Raw genomic sequence first — 22,235 nt, forward strand, 5'->3', positions numbered from 1 at the left:
TTTGCACCGGATTTATAGGAGAATGTGGATGAGCCCAACAAAGATCAATTGGGGGGTTTTCATTGAAGAATCAAGGCAGTGGTTACTGGTGGACACTGTGAGAGGTAGGTCATTAGATAGGTCGTATCTAAAGTTAAATACATTCAATGGAAAGATGATAGGAGGTCCCCCCTGCAGCCCAGAGGTGGCCAATGTGGTGCCCTCCAGATGTTTTTGAACTACAATTCCCATCATTATTTTAGTATTTTATTCACTACTATAACACAAACTCATATAAAGATATATTTGTGCGGTGTACAAAATCTCAGTTAAAATCAATACAACAAATCACGTAAAATCAAAGCAGAATAAAATCAAAGAAACAAGTACAGAACTGATCATCTGAAAAGAAGGTTATAAAAGGAACAAAACATTCTCAAAAGAAGGCTTGCTGGGGGGGGGAAAGAAGTCTTAAGTTGGTTTCTAAAATTCATTACAGACAGTGTCAGCTTGATTTCACTAAGTACAGAGTTCCATAACCCCAGTGCCACCACACGAAATGCAGAATCATCCCTGACTACTGGCCATGCTAGCTTATGAGGAGGAATGGGGGAGAAATTTGATTTGGTTTGCATTTAAAGCCAAATGTATCAAGCACTGCCATCTTTCATAATCCACACTTATTGAAATGTTGCAGTGCAGTTCTCCAACCAATGTTTACAAAAATGAATATATTAGGGGAAAGTGTGCATAAAAATAAATAGTAAAAATATCATACAAAAATAATTGTATTTGGAGAAATTGCTTTTAAAAATGTGTAGATTAGTCAAAACTGCATAGAAAAATATGTTTATTAGGAGAAATTCATTCTAAAATGCTGAAGAATGTTTATGATTTTTTAAAACAAAAATTTGCAAAGAGCTGCAGATATATGGAGAACCGAATTTCAAATTGGAAAAATGAAAAATTAAGAGAACCGAAACTGACAGATCTTTCCACCCCTACTGTTGAGAGTGGTGTCCTACAACATCTAGAGAGTGCTACCACATTGGCTACTCCTGTCTAGCCATTTTAGAGACTCTCTCAAAGCAAGCTAATAGGATGTTTCATTTTGAAGCTGGCATAGTACCCATTACCAATTTATCCTAGAAAGAGGAGTGATCCACTGTTCTACTTATAAAACTAGTATTTTTTTTCTATTTTTAAAACTAGTTCATCATTCATAATAGCTTTTCCCTTCCCCCTCTTAAACAGTACAGTGAAAATTAATTTTCCCCATTGGAATTTACGAAACAGCTCACTGAAACAGGAAACATTATTCTGACTACAGAAGAATTTGGTAAGAAAATATTCTTAAAATATTCATTAAAATATTATGAAAGAACAAAGCAGAATATGAAAGGCCAGATGCTTTTGACATTGCAAATTAACTGGCGTCTGTTTTTTTATCAGTTTCTGCAAAGCAACCTTGAAACAATGCTATTGAAACATTTATGTCTATAAGACTTCAAGTGCAGAGAATTCCTTCCACAGCTTTCTCTACATTGTCCTGAGTTTGCTTCAGGGGCAAAGTTGGCTAGCATTATTTTCCGTGAGATCTAAACAGTGTAACAGAAATAACATAGTGCCACTTAGTGGCAAGCAATGAGCAGAGATTCCAGGATATGTGCAAGAAAGAGATTCAGATACACTTCTAGTCGAAATTCTTACATTATGTCTTCTGAAAGCTTCCATTTACATTAGGCTCATTATTGCCACAACATTATGTGCAACTTCTCATACAAAAACACAAAATGAGCCTCAAAAAATGGAATGAAATAGAGCCCTGCTTGTAATTAATGTAACATTAAGAACACTCCGTTTTGTCTTCAAATTATAGCCATTTTCTAAAAAGGTTAGAATGCCTAATATACAGTAAAAGGCATAAATTTCTACAGGTATTTGTACTTCTTACTGTTGATGTTTTTGATATGTATGCCTCCATCACCTCCCTGGCAAACTCTTTTCACTTAAAAGGATTAGAGCAATTTAACCACCTATAAAAGTTAAGCATCCATAAAGGAACAACTTTTGGAAAAGCCACACACATGCTGAGCACCATTTTGATCAGCATATTGATATTTTACCCAAATATCATATTCAAAGGTTTCCTGAATAATACTGTCATGGGTTTTCTACATAAGAAATGCAGAGGATTGTTTGAAATATGCATGTGCTCTGGGCAGTTTCCAGGCTTTTGCTGACTCCAGCTCAGAAGGGGTGAGGTTTGAAACCCACGAAGGTGATGGCGGCCAAGCGGCAGGTGGTGCTCTTCGACTTGGGTGGCATCCTCTTCGGCACTGGCTTGCAGGGAATCCTCTCGCGCTTCAAGCAGGCTCTGGGCCTGCCTGGTAACTTCTTCCCAAATGTTATCCTGCACGGAGGCCTTGAGGGGCCTTTCTCCAAAGTGATGACGGGCCAGATTGGACTAACCCAGCTGACCAATGACTTTGAAGAAGACTGTAAGAAGATTGCTGCTGCCTCTGGACCTTCCCTCCCAAAACATGGCTCGGGTCTTTCTCCACGGCTCAGGTATTTGAGGAAATGACAGGAGAGACTTTCAACTACCCTCCTCTGCAGGCAGCTGTGACACTCAGAAATCATGGTAAAGGCTTTCTCCACTCTGCAAGGGGCTGCGGGCGGACAAGCCTCGGTGCCTCCTATGATTTAGCACTGCATTTGCTGGTGTGATTCATAACACAGATATTTTTATAGTTTTGTTTTTAAATCAGCTTGGAAGAAGCTGTTTGTTTATGTATACCCTACCCCACCCCAAGAAGCCCACTCTGCTCCCTCCCTGATGGTTTTCCAGAGGTTTTTGAAAACCATCTTGTTCAGGAGAAACTTTGGGAGGAACTGATGGAAGAGCCTGAGACTGTTTTTATGCTTTTTATTTTTATTTTTACTTTTTAGTCCCTTCACTACCACTCTCATATATATATACAATATATACAATATATACAATATATATAGTATTTTATGTATTTTCATTGTATTTTATGTATTTTAATTTACTCTAATGTTTTTGTGTTTTTATTGTGTACAGTCTTATGTATGTGTGCGATTTTATTATAAGCCACCCTGAGGGCCCTATTATAGGGCAGAAGGGCGGCATAGAAATATTTTAAATAAATAAATTAAATAAGTTTGAAGGGTAGACGCGATGTGACAGTAATTTCATTTAGTCTAATAGGCACAAATACATGGTCTTCCATGATACCAAAGCATCAGATTATATTGTACTATGAACAGGAATGATCCAAATACTCTGTGCCTGCATGGTAAATATGTACTATACCCAATGCTTTTCCTTTTTTGAAAATACGTCATCACGGTACTCATTTCTTGATAAAAGCACCATGGGTGCCATCACAAAAAAGGCTGCCATGGGCAGCCAAAAAAATAAAAAAGAGAGAGGTATTATGTACTGGTGAGTACTGTCACACACAAAAAGTACTGACTACAGCAAATTCAGATGAACCATACAAAAGACCCCTACCTACAGGATAAATCTGGTGTGATGTTTTGGCTAGAGTGTTGGGTTTAGGCAAAGTACATCCTGGCACAAATCCTTGGTCAGTACCTGTGGAGATCACTGGGTGGCTTTGAGCTAGTCGTTACCTCCCAGCTAGGGTGCTTCAAGAATTCTGTCTTAGTGAATTCGAAATATAACCTGACCTGATCTGCACAGCAATGTGTGGGTCAGAAGGTAGAGTTCCATCAGATTTCCCCCTTTTCCAAATGTTGTGACAAACTTCACTACTTTTAAAAAGAACTCGAAAATCATATGTAGGAATGTGTATTTTAAGATACAACACATTTTCAAAATCAAATATAATAATCAATGAGTCTCTTATGCCTATATCCATATTTCAAGAGATTTCAGTGTGTGCACATCAGGGATGGAAAGATCTGTCAAATTTGGTTCTCTCTGTTTCTTGTTTTTCCAGCCTTAAATTCAGTTCTCCACATTTCTGCAGCAATTTGCAAATTTTTCTTTAAAATAATCCTCGAAAGTTCTCCAGCATTTTAGTGCAAATTTCTCCTCATAAAACACATTTTTGTAGGCAATTTTGTCTAATACACATTTCTCATTTTATATAATTAATGTTTGTATGTTTTTTTCACCCATGTATTCATTTTTATGCACACTTTCCCCTAATATATGCATTTTGGTAAACACTGGTTGGTTGGAGAACTGCAAATTTTGAAGGATGGCTGTGTTTCGATACTCATATTGTTTGCGAATTTGGTAGATTCGGCTTAAAATGTGAACTGAATTGAATATCTCCACCTAGTGCACATAGGATCCTTACAGGAGTAGAACTTTCCCCATTCACTTCAGTATTTGAACTGACTCCATAAATGTAAATATCTATGCAGAGCTGTCCTCAATGTTGAAGTGAATGGGGAACCCCTTGCTGATGTCAGAACCCCTTGGATGCACCAGTGTATCCAAGGAAGAGCCATAACTCAGTGGTAGAGCATCTGTCTTGCATGCACAAGGTCCCAGGTTCAGTTCCCAGCATCTCCAGGTAGGGCTGGAAGAGAACCCAGTCTTGAACCTCGGAGAGCCACTGCGAGTCAATGTAGACAATACTGAGCTTGATGGACCACTGGCCTGATGCAGTATAAGGCAGCGTCCTATGTTCATATGAAGATACAAGATTATAGGACTTCAGGATAATTCCAAGATAGTCTTTTTCAGGCTGCAAATCCATAACTAAGACATGGAGTTGGGGTGAACCTGTGAGGGAAAGGCACTAATGCTCATGTAACTACCGCTTGCTTATTCTCTGCAACAGAGCTCCAAGCTCCCCTCTAAACCCTTCTGGCTTTTCAGCCTTGGAAAGCGTAACACACCAAACTAATCATAGCATTCCAAAGAAGTTGTCCATGCTAGGTGGATCAGGAAACAGTGCTTCTGACAAGACACTTTAAAAACTGGTGGACTGCAATCTTCTATACCCTTCCTGGGGAGTAAGTCCCATTGAACTGAATGGCACTTGCTTCTGAGTAGATATGCATTTGATTGCACTGTTATGAACAATGGAGATATTTGTTGGGAGTTTAATCTTCTCTGCCTGTTGGATCAGCTCATCAGTCCTCACCTTCATTGGTTTAACCCCTTCTCCCCAACCAATGACAAAAAGATTTTTCAACCACATGAAAACACTGAAATGGGAGAGTATAGGACAAAAAGGATCTTGCCCTTTTTTTTAGAAAACCCAGGTGGAGGTATGTATGCCAACCTGAGTGGATGGCCTGCACCTACATACCTCCTTTGGAAGGATGTGTGAGTATCTCACTGCTTGCTTCAAACGAAGTCAAACCTTTACAAGCATTCGAACTGACCTCTTGCAAAATGAAGGTGCTCACAAAGGAGCCTCTGCTGCCCCAATCTCTCACTCCCTCCGACCAAAAGCCCAGTCCCTTTTTTTGGAGCAGGGCAAAGCAAGTTGGAGGAACAGGAACATAAGAACCTGCCTTTTATTGAGTCAGACTGTTGGTTCAGTATTGTCTACACTGACTGGCAGCATCAATTCATGGTTTCAGGCAGGGGATGTTCCCAGCCCTATGATATCAATATTTTTTGTGAGGGGAAAAAAAACCTGGATTGGTAAAAGCAGCAGTTAGTGGACAAAGAACGAATTCAAATCAATAATGGCCTGTTAGGTTGACAGAATGCTTTCAAACTGGCACCGGCCAACAGATCCTGTCCCTACTGTGTAGAGACATTAGCTCTTTTGAGCTGTGAGACATTAGCTCCTCTGAGCGCCTTTGAGCTGTGTTGTTGAAATCCAGACATGCTTTCACGCATGTGGCAGTTGGTGCAAATGAGCACACTCGCATCGTTTGGGTCACTGAAAACAAAATTGCCAGGGTTAGGTCTCAGGTAGAGATGGGAGAAAAAAATCGACCCAGTTCTCATTTAATGCCAGTTGCAGAGCAATCCAACTCATCACATCCAGTTGCCCTTCAGGAGCCACTGGAAGGAGAGGATGCTGGCTGCACCAGCAGGGCACAGTGGAAGGAAGCAAAATGCATGTTTCCTTCTACCACCCTGTTTCCTGGTGTAGCATCTGTCAGGACCAGGAGGCTGCAGGACAGAGCTGAATGGGACCTGGATGTAGCATATCCCCCTCCCCTCAGTCCATCCCCATCATGCCCCTGGAATGCCCCTTTTTGGCCTTGTGCCAGCTTCTGTCAGCTTTCCTTGCACCAGGCTGGGCTTCTCCAGCAGATCCCTGGCTGATCCAGGTTGGGACAGCTGCCCTCATGGCTGTGCTACAGCTGCACTGGGGGAGGCCTTCTGCTGGCTGAGTCCAGCTGTGCTGGGACTCAGCAGACTCAGCCAGGGATCCAATGTATACAACTCCCTTCAGCCTGCCATAAATACAACTTGGATTGTGTGCTAAGATCTCTGGATTTACTAGCAAGACACACAAAACATTTTTGTGACTTGAATGCCCTACACTTCACATTTACTTTTGGCATGTCCATTCAGCCTGCAATAGATCGCTTTTTAAAGGAAGAGAAATAATCAGTACCTAATGATACTGATTCTAAATTCCAGTGAGATGAAAATGAATGTTCAAACTAAATTGGGCTAAATTTGATGGAAACTGAATACAGGGGCTAACAGTTTTGTGGGGGCACTCCTTTACCACCAACCAACTTTTCTGTGTTCTAATTCCTAATAAGGGATATGGGTTACATTTATTTTAACCTCTCAAATGTGCACCTCCTACACCAAACTGAAACACACCTCTTCTTTGAAATGCACAATTCTTTGAATTTTGCAATGTGGTTCTCCAACCAAAGAGTGCATACAAAAATGTGTATATTTGAGGGGGGAAATGCATTCTGTAAGGGGAAATTTGTTTCCACATACGTGCATATATACTAGACAAAACTGCATACAAAAATGTGTGTATTCAGAAAAATCTGCATGGAAATAAAATATTAATTTTCATTCGCCTTTTTTCTTTTGTATGCAGAAATAAAGAGGACCAAACTTATGATTGGAAAAATGAGACACTGAAAAAGCAAAACTGACAGCTTCATCCATCCCTAACCCTGACAAGGGAATACAGAGGAACAATTCAATTAGTTATGGTTCCTAATACTGCTAACATTCTTCAATGAAAACATGAATTCTCTGATATATAAACTTGTTTTGTGGTGTTCTCCGGTGATGGAAATTCAAAATGGCAGCTTCTGAGGCATCTACCATTGCACCCAGGTGGCAGAAAATGGTGCCAGGGCACAAACTAATGTAGAAGGGGACCTAACTGGCTGCGCTTTGCCAAAGGCCTCTCAGCCTCAGAGGCAGCCCTGTTTGTGTGCAAATAGCCCATGTTTAGATGTCATTTTCAAATTCTGATCTTTACCAAAGATATGAAATTGATGATAATATATTTGTACTGTGCAGCTAAACCAGATCTCAAAGTCCAGGTAATGCAGAAAATACCACACCTACATTTCACAAGACTTTAAAAGTTCTTGGAACCATTCTGTCGCAAGAATTTCTATGTGACAGAGATCTACATTGCATTCTGAACCAAGCTGTTAGATTTGTACCAGGATTTGCCCCTTTGTAGACATTAGTAAATGAAACAGAATACATGGGTTTTTAGTTCCTATATCAATGAAAGGGACATGCAATGCAGCATAACTGTATAGCCATTGAGTGGATTTTGTGGGACGATAATAGGTCAGTTGAGATGTCTTCAAATCTTAAGCTTTGCTCCTCAAGTCACAATTATAAATACAATACAAGTTCTTAATTTTGTAGATGCCAGGTTTGCATACAGCATTAGCCATTTTCCAGTACATTTCCATTAGTAATGTCTTTGCTGATTAGTTTTTTTCTAAATTAGCATGTTTATCCATTAGCATATCAATATTGCTGCCAACTATCCTCTTAATTTTTAGTTTTCTTCCTGCAACAAAAAAATTGCCAATAAAAGCAAGCATTTCTTGAAGCCTTAATTAACTCAGCACAATCCTCTCTCTCTCTCCCTCTCCCTCCCCCTCTCTCTCCTCTTCTGTTTTTTTTTAAATTTTAATAATAGTGCATAATATTTACTCAGATTATAGATTTGCCTCGTTTAAAAACACCATTCAGCAGAATAATCAAGACCTACATGTTTGAGAATAGAGCAAAAGAGCAGTCCATTCTCGACAGAGCAAGGGAGACACTCTGGTCCATGCTGAAGCATTCATTGGGCAATAGGTGGAGAGCTGGGTCTAATTACCATATGTGGTTTGCAAGGAAGTTGCATAATATGTACATGGTACGATTTTTCTGTGATGTCATGTGTATAATTTCAAGAGTGAAATTAAAAGAGGGCATAACTCATTAGTGGGTATCAGTCATCCCAAGCATAGGACAGAGCCTTGTACCAGGCCGGACTAATGGTTCATCTAGAGCCCAGTATCATCAAATCATACTGGCCGCCTTTCCTCCAGTGTTCCATCCCCATTTTATGACTGCCTCACCCCTGTGAGGTATGTTAGCTGCAAGACATTCCATCCTATTTCTCTTCTAACCACACTAAATTCATGCAAAATGAACAAATGCGCCAACAGCAAGCAATCCATACAAAATGGCTTCATGACTGAGTAGGGATTTGAACTCAGGTCCCTCAGACCCTAGTCCAACACTCTAGCAACCACAATACTCCATAATAGGGATGGGTCAGAATTTCGATTCAGTTCGCATTTCAAGCAGCATTGATCCAATTTGCACTTTGCGAAACAATATGAGAACCGAAACACAACCATCCTTCGAAATTTGCATTTATTAGAATTTTGGGATGCAGTTCGCCAACTAAACAATATTTATGCATATATGCATTTATGCATATAAAATGCATACATTAGGGGAAAGTTTGCATTCAAATGGATATATGAGTGAAAATAATATGCAAAAAGGCATAATATGATGAGTAATGGCTTGCAAAAATGTGTACCTTTGTCAACACTGCATACAAAAATGTATTTATTTGGAGAAATTCGCACTAAAATAGTGAATTTTCATGAGGATTTCTTAAAAAAAGAATTGTGATTGCTGCAGAAATGTAGAGGACTGAATTTAACATTAGAAAAGTGAGAAACTGAGTGAACTGAAACTGACAGACCTTTCCATCCCTATCCACACTGGCTTTTGATGTTGTACCCCATTCTGGAATTGGCATCAATGAAATCTTTTACATAAGTATTTTTATATATACAATTGTATAAAAGTGCCAAGGAAATTGACGTGTGTGTGTGTGTAGTATAAAAGTGCTAAGGAAATTGACTTTGTAGGCCTCAGTGTCATAGATATCATGTAGGAAAGTGAGGGCCAAAAACACTATGTTAATTATATGGTTTGCCCTTTAATGTATTATTTTACTCTCTGAAATAACTTGTTGGGTTTGTATGTGGAACCAGGTCAATACTGTTTGTGGGGGTAGGTCGGCTTTAGCCCGTAGCCCCCTGCTGCAGTCCTTATTTTAAACACATACACCCCAACCCTGTGCTTGGACTTTGTATAAGAAAAAAAAAAGCTCCCTCGTGCTCCAATGGGAGCTTTTGTTCCCAATCAAATTGTAGGCGGAAAGGATTTGTAGGGTAATTTGGACTGAGACTACAGCAGGGAGGAAAGAGCTAAACTTAACTGCCTTACAGGTAAGGGTCTTGATCTGGACTGGGGCTCCGAGATGGCTATTTCTGCAAGAAAAATAATGCACCGATAAACTACATCACTTATATAAGTGTATTTGGGGCCTACTTTTGCTCTCTAGGATAGTCACTTATGCATCACCAAAAAGGTGGAAGCTCATCACCCCAGAATAGGATGCATATTTCATAAAATTTACCTATGCAAATTTATAGATACAAATTTAAAAATAATTACATGTCACTACAGTGGGGAAAACTGTGACATAGTGACATATGTGCCTGTTCAGTCTGCTGTCCAATAAATATTTTGATGGGCAACTTCAAGGCCCACTGCTCTTCCTTCTTATGGTTCTTTATCTTGTACTGGACAGCCCTTCAAAGAGAGGAGTTTTCTCTATAAAAGAACACAGTGTCACACTTCTGTCACTCATAGGATCTATAGGGGAGCAAAAGGTTCTTCCTAAGACTACAGTAGGAACGTTACCTGTGGGATTGAATGCTTTTTCATTCCTGACTAACTGACTAGGGTTGCCAGGTCAGAAACATCCTAAACCCTGAGATTTCAGGGGTGTTCACTAGTGATGTGATGGGGGCAGGCATGATACATTAAGCATGATACATTAAGCATCAACCACAATTGCTTGGGGCATACAGTTCAAACAAAAACATATCTTGGATTGGACATTAAGATAGAAATCTTCGCTAAAAGATGGAACCTGGATAGGGAACCTTTAATCTAGCCTACTTGCTTCTGGCAAGAAGGGTTTAAGTGTCCTCAGGCCAGCCCAGCCACCAGAAGGCCATTGTAGGAAGAAAGGAGCCTAGTGTTGTGGAGATGTCAGATGGGAGCACTCAGGGGTAAAGATGGATGCCCCTGAAGGCTGCAATTCTAAACACACTTACTAAAGGACTAAGAGCCATAGAACCCAGTAGGACTTACTTCTGCATAGCTATGGTTAGGATTGTGCTGTTGGTAAGGCTTAACTAGGGATCCTCTGCAAGATATCCATATCCAAGCAGGATTGGCAATCCCCTGCCTGGAATGCCCTGCCCCTACCTTTGGCTGCTTCTTTACAGATTTGACCCTTCACTTCAGAAAGAGATTTTCTGTCTCGTGTGTGGACTGCTATAAACTCACTTTGACAGCCAACCCAATTCCAGTGAGTAGTAACTGACGGAGAGAAAACACACATAATTTGGTCTACCTTCACAGGCAGCAGCTTGGGAACAACAACAATTGCAGCCACATTTCCCAGTATGTGAATTCTTTTTTACCACTAGTGGGCAACAAACACATGGTCATGAAACCAACTAGGTGCATCATCAATGGGTTTAAAGGGGTTGACCTGAGCGCATGGAACCACTGTTGTTGCTTCTATGGATGTAAGGGAGTGAGGTCAGAAGTAAATGAAATGCAAATAGGAAAAGGAAAAGAAAAGACAGTCATGATTTCTTAAATGAAATAACATACCAACCACAACAAAATTCCTATGAGTAAGGCAGAAAACTCAGCATCCCATAACCGTTCAGGATTCCTAACCATAAACCAAACCTAAAAAAATTCTGGCAGCCAGTCAGCCAAGGTCACAGAAATCCCCATGCAGTACAACCTAACCCAGGGGCTGCAGTTAGTGCAGAATGCTGTGGCACAATTGCTGACATGAGTGAGACCCTATCAGCATATAATACCTCTGCTCTGAAATCTGCACTGGTTGCCGATTTGCTACTAGGCCAAGTTCAAGGTGTACTTTCTATGTTATGGGTGCCACATAGTACTTGTTCTGCTCTTGTAAGAAGTCAGTTCTTTAGTGTGACAGCACCTACACTTTGGAACTCCCTGCCTATTGACATTAGGCAGACACCTTCATTGTACTCTTTTCAGCACCTGCTAAAAACATTTTTGTTTAGGCAAGTCTGACTAGGCATGTAGAAGCTATTATGCTTTTAAACTGCTTTTAACTCATTGTTGGTTTTATTATTTTGAATGTTTTTAAATATCTGTCTTTAACTGTTTTTGACAATAATTTTATTGTTTTAATTTCTTGTGTAAACTGCTTTGAGATTTTTTTACAATAAAGTGGTATATAAATGTTGTAAATAAAATACATAAATAAATTTCAGAGTCACTGTGGCCCTTAGGTCTTTTTCCACTTTTATGCACAAAGAAATCTGCCTTATACCAACTCAAGACATTTGGTACCATTTAGCTCAGGATTGGTGACATGGACTAGCATTGGCTGTCCAGGATTCCAGGCAAAAGTCTTTTCCAGAAAATTGCATGTTGGACCTTTGCATGCAAAGCATATGCCCTACCACTGAGCCACAACCCTTCCCCTGTTTAAAAAAGTATATTTTTAAATTGTTCTTTTCAATTCACTAATGAATGCACACAATACCTAGGGCAGATCCACACCAGTCATTTAAAGCACATTCAGCATACATTTGAAGGACATGAATCCTACCACAGAATAATGGGAACTGAGTTTTTTTAAGGGCGGTGGGAACTATAACAGTGAGGAGGAATCTACTCTTCCCATGATTCTTTAGGCTTTAAATGTGAGTTGGATGTGTTTTAAATGTATTGTGTGAATCTACTTAATAAAGTTTGCCTGCATGTAAATCATTTTAATTAATTATTTTAAATGGAAATTAGCTATAAAGTTTACTGGGTGACCATGGGCTACTCACCATCTCTCAGCTTAATCTGCCTCTCAGGATGAAACAACAGAGGTGAACCATGACCACCACCCCCCAGGAAGAAGGGCACACTGAAAATGTAGAGGAAGTAATACTATACAACCATTGTGTGAAAGCTGATACTTATTAGGACATAGTATGAAGAAATATTTATATAAGTATTACTGTCAAATATATTTATTATTGACATAACCTGTAAAGATATTTACAGTGCAATCCTATGTTTGTTTACTCAGAAGCATGTCCCTGTGTATTCAATGGGGCTTACTCAAACAGGGAAGCATGCACAGTCTGCAACCTCAAGTGATAAGGTACTTCATTCACCCAACCCAAAATTTAGAATCATGCTACTTTAAGCTGCTTTGCAACTCTTTATACTTGTTTTTATGGTTATTGGATTTTAAAGAGATTTATATCTTATTGTGAGCTGCCTTGGTTTCCAATCACCAACCATACCTCATAGGGTTGTTGGGAAGACTCCATATACATACATACACTGGACATGTAAAAATGCATACACCCCCTATAATAGTTTATTGTCAAAACCAGTTGGTCATTGCAGAACATTTTTTTTAAAATATCAGTATTAGTTTTCTGCATAATAAAAGCAGTGATACCTATGTAAGCCCTGCCTACTTGCTTTAAAAATAGGATTGGAGGAGGAGAGAAAGATTTACAACACAAACACAATCCTTTGCTATGTTCACTCAAAAGTCCCATTAATTTACAGTACAATCTTACCATGTCTACTGAAATGTAAGTCCTATTAAATTCAGTGGGGTTTACTCTGGGTATGTGGGATTAGCATTGCAGCGTTACTCCCAGAAAAGTGAGTATTGGATTAAAGCTTCATATTGGGAAGGTTTTCAAAATACTGCCCTCTTCAGCAGCCCAGGAAAATGTAAACTTGTTTGACTCGTACACACAAGAGAGAAAAAGACTGAAAGCTATATACTTACTCAATTTATGAGATTTTCAGATAGGCAGTTGTCTGGCCTTGCAATAGGGTCTACATACTGCCAGGAGGTCAAAAAATCCCTTATCAATCACAACCCTGACTTCACATATTGGCTACAAACCTGAAAGGTTGGGGTTAGAGTAGCCAGCCACAAGCTCATTTAACAAAGTTGCAGGGGCGGCAGCTGACATTTTGGTGTATATCTTGTGAACCAGACCACCTAGAAACTTAATTTTTAAAAAATTAAAAGCTGAGAGTCCAGAGATTAAGGTGAGTCATCCAGAGACCTGGAGAGAACCTCAAAAATCTGGAGTCTCTGGGCAAAATCCAGAGACCTGGCAACCCTACTACTGACCACAGGATTAGAGATATAGACAGTCACATAAAACACATAACAAATAATAAACACTGTGCTATAAGTGTCACCCTTTTCCCTGCTGCATGAGATGGAACTAAATAAGAGACTTAGAAATACAGTTGGAAGAAGCAGCTTAGTGGCACAGAGGGAAGACACAGAGGCCTGATTCACACATAACACTGAAACAGGAAAGGGGAACCTTTGGCACTCCAAATGTTGTTGAACTACAACTCCCATCTGCCCTGGCAAGCACAGCCAATGGCCAGGGATAATGGGAGTTGTAGTTCTGCAACGTCTGGAATGCCAAAGGGTCCCCATACCTGCACTAAACTATGGTTTATTAAACCATGGCTTTGTCTTATCTATGAATCCAGCCCAGTATCTTAAATATGGTTTATTAACTGTGGTTAAAGGTTGCTTGTTAACCAAGGTTTGCAGCTGGCTTATAAACCTTAGTTAATGTTAACTATAGCTTAGTACATTATGTGTGAACTTGAACCTCCTACTTAACTGTGGTTAAAGAACTATCACCACCCAAAACCTCAAGTGAATAATGGCTTTTCCTGGCTTGTGTCTCCTTTGATGGGGGAAGGGGGAATGAATTAAACCATAGTTCAAGTGATTGTTTGCCAGGCACCTCAGCTTTAACTAGGGTTCATTAACATTAACCATGGCTTAGTGTGATGTGTGAATCAGGCCAGAGTGAGAAACTAGGAAGGATCAGGCCAGAGTGAGAAACTAGGAAGTGCCTCAGCGCACCCAGCAAAAAAAAGAGCAAGTGAACAGAAAAGATGCAACACAGAGAAAGTTACGCTGGCTTTTTGTATTGTGCTAAGATAAATCAAAGGCTCACTGGCTCTTGAGCCAGACCACTGGTCCATCAGCCCTAAACCTTATGTGTTCAGTAGCGTTAATTCATATTTGGCCACAGCAGAGTAACTACCTAACCCTGTGTTTAACAGAAGCATACAGGGAACAGGCTGGAATCTGCAACAGTGTCAGTTGTGTACTGTCTACACTGTTATTCAGGACAGATACTCTTGTCTGACATAATTAAATCTTGATGGTAATTATTTCAGCTGATTCCTGGCAGACTGCTGTTAAAGATATGCTTATCCACTTTCAGCCATACTATCTTATTAGAGTAAATGCATGCTGGTAATTATAAAGCTGCACGTTTTAATTTTGGGGGTTTCTAAATGTATTTTAAAAAAACGGGAAAAGGGGGGGAAAAGAAAAGAAGATAAAGCTTTCCCTAGAAAGATCCCATGCGGCTCCAAACCTGGAGACAGCAAAATCATTACATGTGCAGAAAGCACAAGCTGTTGAACGTGTACAACTGGGTGTATTAAATAAATAAATTCCATGGGGGTGATTAATGTCAAGGGGTGCTTGACCCTTTCATGCTTTGCTTTGCAGGAATGAATGATGTATCATATTGGCAGGGGGGGAATGCTAATTCTGATCATTCAGCTCAGTCTTATTAAAGCAGTAGATTCATAGAATTAATAGTGTTAATTTATTTTGAATGAAAAAGTCCTTTAAAAAACTTTTTCTTTTGCTTTGTAGGGGGAAAAAACAGTATAAGATTATTTTTTGTTTTCTGGTTTTTTTAAACATGTGGGGGTTTTAAGAGCTGTAAAGATAAAGTCATTATTGCAGATAACTGTTATGTGAATCAAACATGCTGCTTTTTTCATGTGATTGCTTCAATGAGAGTACAACTTGCTATTCAGTCCATATTAACTACACAAATGCAGACACCAAAAGGGATTTAAGAGAAAGCAAGTTCACAGACCATAAGCTGACCCCTCTGCATGTGGCAGCTCCCTATCTATCTATCTAATGGTTGAGGTTGGTGGCTTCCACAATGATCCATGCGATCCTGTGCATGGTTACTCAGAACCAATTCCCACTAAATCCAACGAATCTTACTCCTAAATAAGGCAATCCTACATTTTCTGCAATCCTACATTTTCTCTTCCTTCCTTCCTTCCTTCCTTCCTTCCTTCCTTCCTTCCTTCCTTCCTTCCTTCCTTCCTTCCTTCCTTCCTTCCTTCCTTTCTTTGGCATCAATTACACACTACTAGTTGACCATACTAGTTGAAAGTTACACAGGCAGACATTTCCAGTGATCTTTAGTACTGTCATGTGAATTGGCCCTGATGATGTGGTAAATGAGGGATTTTGGAGAGGCAACCACATAAATTCTTAATCACAAGCAGAACTCAGATCAGATACATTCCCAACTGACATTCTTACTATGCTGATTTGGACAGGAGAATTGCCCACTTGTCTAAAGCCACAGTAACTAGAAGGATTTGTATTTTCTAATGGTAGTTTCTACTGTGCCCAGATGTCCAAGGCTGCTGTTGGTTACAATTGTTGGAGGGATATAGACACAGCACTTTTTCCAGTGCATCATATTGTTTTCCACAATAGCTTCTGCTTGTGCATAAGGTCAGCCTTCCTGGGTCATATTGCATCCTGGCAACCTAGAATAGGCCAAGTTCCACTGTGGGAAGGAGCCACAACCCAGTGGTAGAACGTGCTGACCATGTTACAGGCTGAGTGCCCGGCAATCTAATTAATTTCAGCTAGCAAGGTTGGGAAACACCTTTGCCTGAGGTCTTGGAGGACTGCTTCCGATATTGGATTTAGCATGAACCAAAGCCTCTCAGTTTAAAGACGATCATTTTGTTCTTGCACCATTTACAAATGATGCACGATTTGAATCATGCCCAAGTACATAAGACATTAGAACTGTTCTGCTTCCAATTCATATGTATCTGCAAACATATGCACCTTAATTCTCCAAACAGTGAGACATTTCTGGGGTTCCAGCACTTACCTGGGTTTGTTTCCTTTGACATTAGGTCACTGGAGGCTTATTAGCATTTTATAATATTTGTTAACAGGTTTAGTTATCATGTTTCAAAATGAAGGCTTCTGCTTTTGGGGGTGGGGGCAATATCCATTTTCATTTGATTAGAAAATAATAATACTGAGGTCTTATAAAAAAGTGATAAAGAGATCCTTTGCAAGACCTGAATATGATTATTTTCAGAAAATCCAATACATGTACTGCACTTACAGTTTACCACATTTGCTGTGTGGACAACTTGGGAGAATATTTCCTCTGAACCAGGCATGTAGTGATCATTGAAAATAAGTTTTTTGCCTCTGGAGCTGCACTGTAGGCCACCAGAAAGAAATAACTAGGCAGTACAGCAAATAGAGGTAGGGGTGGTACAGTAGAGACCAGACACCCACCAAAACATCACCCCACACATAACAAATCATCTCCCTGCAAAATGTACCAATGAGTTTGCACACCAGCAGTGACTGCAAATGTATAATGGGTTATTTTTACTTACTGGATTTTCCATAGTAAGGGGAAATCTGGATTAAGGATGGTATCCAACTAAACAGTTCTGCTAGTGCAAACACTTTTGGTTGGGAGCCCCCATTTTCTACATAGATTGGCCTCAGTCCTGTCCATGTAACACCCCTATCAAAGCTCCTCTCCACCCAGTAACATGCCATGCAACAGTTTTGCAGAACTCTAGCATGCCACAACTTGTGATGATAGTTCTTGCTATCAACAAACTGGTACGTTAGTCCAATTGCTTGGGTCATCTTGTGGCAACTTTATGGTTCATGACATCCCACTGAAGCAACAGCGACTGTGCTTCATCTTAAGCAGAAGCTCATAGAAGCGGACCATAAAGGTATTTTTTCACTATTTCCAGGATTCATACCTAAGAACACAACAATATTTTCCCGATACAAGCACATTTGCCAAGAGCAAATGTTTAGATAAAAGAACTTAGGAATCTTAATGAAACACCCTGAAGAAAAATCTTTAAACTTTGCCCTTAAGTTTGCTTTGTTTGCTAATCAGCTTCTATTTCTAGTAGTGAGTGGGAAGGGTAAGTTCAATATGTTAATAAGAAAAAAAGTAATAATATTTAATTAATTCTGGCTGAACACACATGGTTTAATACACTTGGCAATATCATTCTATCATATGATATGATAATTTAATGGAATTTTTTTTATTTAAATTGCTGGCAAGTTTATGAAATTATAAAGCAAATAGGCCATGCACTGCAATGTAATTGACTGTATAAATGTGTTTTATACTATATTGTTGGTGAATTAGCCACTCCCTGTCGGAGAATCAATTATTCTCTAACTATAGTCTGCCAAACACAATAGCAGAAATATAGCATTTCTAGATAATATGTGGAAATGGTTAATCTTGCATTGTACATTTTAAAGTCACACAATAAACATTCATTCCCTGGTATGATCATTTGCTCATTGTCTGTCATTGAAGGGATTCAGTAATGGCAGAAACTGGGATTTCTCTTACTCCCTTCTGAGCAGTGATGTGACTAATGTGCATTTCAACAAGAGGAATAAACAGAGAGGTGATAGCAGCTAGGGCATCGTTTGCGACAGGATCCAGGAATAAAGAGATGAGACACATAAAATGGTTTGAACTAGGGCCACATTTATTATTAATATCTCCACAGCAAATGAGGTCAGGAAGCTAACTTTACATCAACCTTGGCCAAGTCTATCCCAGTCCCTGCAGAGACATAGCAAGGCAAAACCCCAAAGCCTGGGTCCCACCTTCAGTAAGCAAGGAAGCCTTCCTGAGTGCACCCCCTCCTGGGGACCCACAATGCTGGGCAGGTGTGACAGGTTAGCCTCAAAAACACTCCATATCCAGGCTAAGGGCTCCACAGTCAAAAGCACTTGGCCTCCGGAAACACCTTTCACCCTCAAAGGTGCCTGTGGGGGCTCACCAGCTCTCTTATCTCCCCTAAACCTTCCCTGCACTTTTCTGCCAAACAATTTGACCAATTAACCTATTTAACAGCATGAGTCCCTAAACCTTTACTAACCTACAGCCTGTAGTACAGAGTAGACATAAAAACCTGTCCAGCTCAGCCAACTAGAGGATGGGGAGGGGGGAAACCCTGCTCAGCCCTGAAACAAATGGAAATCCCATAGTGGAACTGAGGACAAGGTAGGCAGATACAAAAAGCAACCAAATAGACTATTTGGGGGTGCGATGCAGGCTTTTAAACCATGGCCATGCTCCCTTACACAGACACCAGAGCATTCCCTCTCCCTCCTCAACTGGGCGTAAATGGTGCTCCCAGTTACAGCATTGGGCAGCCAGAGGGAGCCATGTAGGGGGTTGTCCAGAAGGTCTGGTCTTTTTTGGTGGGCCCCAGATCTCTTTCTCCTTTTCTTTAATTTTTCGTACGTGATGATAGGGTGACTGATGGCAGTGCTATTGAGAGCCCAGGCACCCAGCACCTTAATTCCCCAGAGGCATCCATACAGATACATTAGCATATGCAAATTTATGCTGACTCATACCTGTTCTTTAATTACTCTGGATAGCAGTGAGGGCCATATTCAGAACTGTCCAACGTCTTTGAGCACTCTATTGAAACATACAGGGTTTGATCCAGACAGGCAGAGCAATCCAAACCCCTGAACCACCATACTGGAGGGGTTTGTTGTTATTATTTATTAGATTTATATCCTGCCCTTCCTCCCAGTAGGAGCCCAGGGCAGTCTGAATGAAGCAGGGGCATCCCTCCATGCAGCTCTGCCTAGCTGTGTTGGGCTCCACACTGCTGAGGTTCCTGTTCACTTGCTAAAAGCGGGGCCAAGCAGAAGCTGCTGCTGGAGGTATCCCAAGGCATTTGGGAGCAGGGAGGGGGCGGAACTGAAGCAGCCAAGAATCCACTGGAGCTGAAGCTGGTCCACCTACCAGCAAGTTATGGCAAGGAGACTCTATTTGGGCCTCTTTGCTGTGCTACTCTGAAGCTGGTGTAGAAGCATCCAGACTTTTCCTGTCCCCGCCATACCTTCCAGCCTGACTGGCATGAGTGGTAGGGCTCTGGCTGCAAAGGTGGCTCTGCTGCTGCATTAAGCCTTGCTGCTGCCTGCAGCCATAGTTAGTCACACTTTAATCCCACTGAATAAATAAGATTCAATTGGTTGTCCTATAGATTGCAGTGGGACTAATTTAGAGTGTAATCCTAATTCTCCTTAGGGGCAGAAGATGGGGGCAAGTAGATCACTGGGCCCATCTGGAGCAGGTGCAGTGATTGGGCCTGCATCAGGCCTCGTGCCATCACACAATGGCAGTGAAAATGGCCCAGGATCCAATGGATCCCAGGCCAGTTCAGTCCCTCCCCGCCCTCAGAACATTCCATTTTGGGGCATGCCACTGGCTGCCACTGGCAGTGATTCTTCCCCCAGCCCTGCCATCATCCACACATTTGGCAGCTGGCAGGAGCTGGACAGAGGGGCAGAAGGAAAGAACCCTGAACCCCAAGGAATTGCAACCTCGTTCTCTGAATTTTTTCTCTTGCCCTCCTGAATCAATTCATCTTTTCCTTTTTTGTGTTGTGTTGGGGTATCAGATGAAATACCCACCCACCCCAAATATGAATGAAACCCTGAAATGGAGGGTGCCTCCAGACTGTCAGTATTGAGGAAGATGGATTCAATGGCATTCCAGAAATTTCAGCTGGTGCAATTAAAGTGCCCTGTCACCCCAATGCAACAAACACATTTTAAAAAAGAAAATGACTTTTTGCTGTTAGGAAAATGACAGGGAAATGCACTGAAAAATATGGGATGAAGAAATGATTAATGACAGGACATATAAACAGCCTGCAAGGCAATCAGGATGAATGCTCGGTAAAGACCAGACACCTTTGTGTAAGATTTGTGCAAGCAAATCAGAGTGAACCCTCATAAATAGGATGCCTTTAGGACCCAAAGCAAACCCCAAATAAAAGGAGACCAGCCCTGTTTTGAGGCTGAGACTTGGTAGTCAGATATCAGTGCTCAGTCAAGTGGCAGCCCAGGTCACAGCACCCTTGAAGAAGAGATTTCTATCTTCAAGCTGAGAACGCAGGAAGCTGCTTTTTAACAAATCAGGCCCATTGGTCCATCCAGCTCAGTGTTAGACTGCCTGCCAGTGGCTCTCCAGGTTTTCAGGCAGGAGTCTTTTCCAGCCCTCCCTGAGATGCCAGGGATTGAACCCAGGATCTTCTGCATGCAGAACACAGCACTGGTGGCACAACTCATAAGAAGAAGCTGGAAGATGGTGTCACTCGGCAAGGGTCCCATGGGGAAAAATGAATCTGTGTCTATTTCAGTGGTCAGATGTAGTCACAGATTTCACACGTTCATGAAGTTTCCTCCTTAATCACAAGCGGGAGAATCCATGCAGTGTAGACGTGGAACGCCTGTAAAGTTCAACTAGTTCATATTTTGCTTATGTTTCGATGATGAGGCAATCATCTATGAAATTCCTCGCTACTTTGTCTTGCCTTTGAATGAGCGGGAGAGTTATAAATAAAATGTTGTTCAAGGAGGTGTATAAATAAATGGGTATAATTAGGTGTCATAATTAGGTGCCCATTGCTGTTCCAAACATATTTGCATAATTGTCAGTGCTAAAATGAAAATAATTGTTTGTCAGGACTGCTTCAGTTAGGCTGCAAGTTCCTTACTTGATATACTTTGCCCTAACTATATGTTTGGAAAATATTTTAAACTTTGATGGTAGAATGACGATGCACAAGTTGAAATCTTCAACTGGGAACCAAAAGGCAAAAATCACCTGATAAATTCAGCTGCTCTGAACTTTGAATTTATATGATTTGCTCTCTGAATGTCTTGATGATGATGATGGACTGCCTTCAAGTGGATTCCGACTTATGACGACCCTGTGAATAGGGTTTTCATGGTAAGCGGTATTCAGAGGGGGTTTACCATTGCCTCCCTCTGAGGCTGAGAGGCAGTGACTGGCCCAAGGTCACCCAGTGAGCTTCGCGTCTGTGTGGGGATTCGAACCCTGGTCTCCCAGGTCGTAATCCAACACCTTAACCACTACTGGTACTACTGCTAATTATGCCAAATTTCCATTTTCACCTCTTCTAACTTGATAAAACACAAGTGGGACCCTGCAAAAATCAAAGTGCAGTTTATTCCTGGCATGTGTATGTTACATGACTCTGTGGTTTAGGGAGTTAAAAACAACAACACCAAGGGCTAACATTGAAGACAGGAGTCTCTTATCTAACATGGGTCTTATTTATTAGGTTTTGGTCATTTCAAAATGCAGCCAGTTTGCACGCAACACAACAGAGCATCAAGTTTCTTCATGCCACTGAATGCATGGTTTCGTCTGGGGGAAAGTGTGAGGGAGCAATTTAAGTAGCCCCCCCCAGCCTACAATATTAACATCACAAGGCTGCTGTAATCTTTTTCTCTATCGGCACAGCCCTCCAACCTGAAATAGGGCTATAACAGTGAATTACCCTACCGGGTTGTTGTACAATAGTCTGTCAGCCCAACTTGTAATGTGGGGATAAAAACAATGGATAACACTGCAGGCTTCTTGTAAGCTACCCAGAGTCCATATCACTTTGTATCAAGCCTGAGCCCCCTTCACATAACAATTAAGGGGAAACAGGGGTGCAC

This window comes from Rhineura floridana, chromosome 10 (genome assembly GCF_030035675.1).
Source record: "Rhineura floridana isolate rRhiFlo1 chromosome 10, rRhiFlo1.hap2, whole genome shotgun sequence".
Taxonomy (NCBI): Eukaryota; Metazoa; Chordata; class Lepidosauria; order Squamata; family Rhineuridae; genus Rhineura; species Rhineura floridana.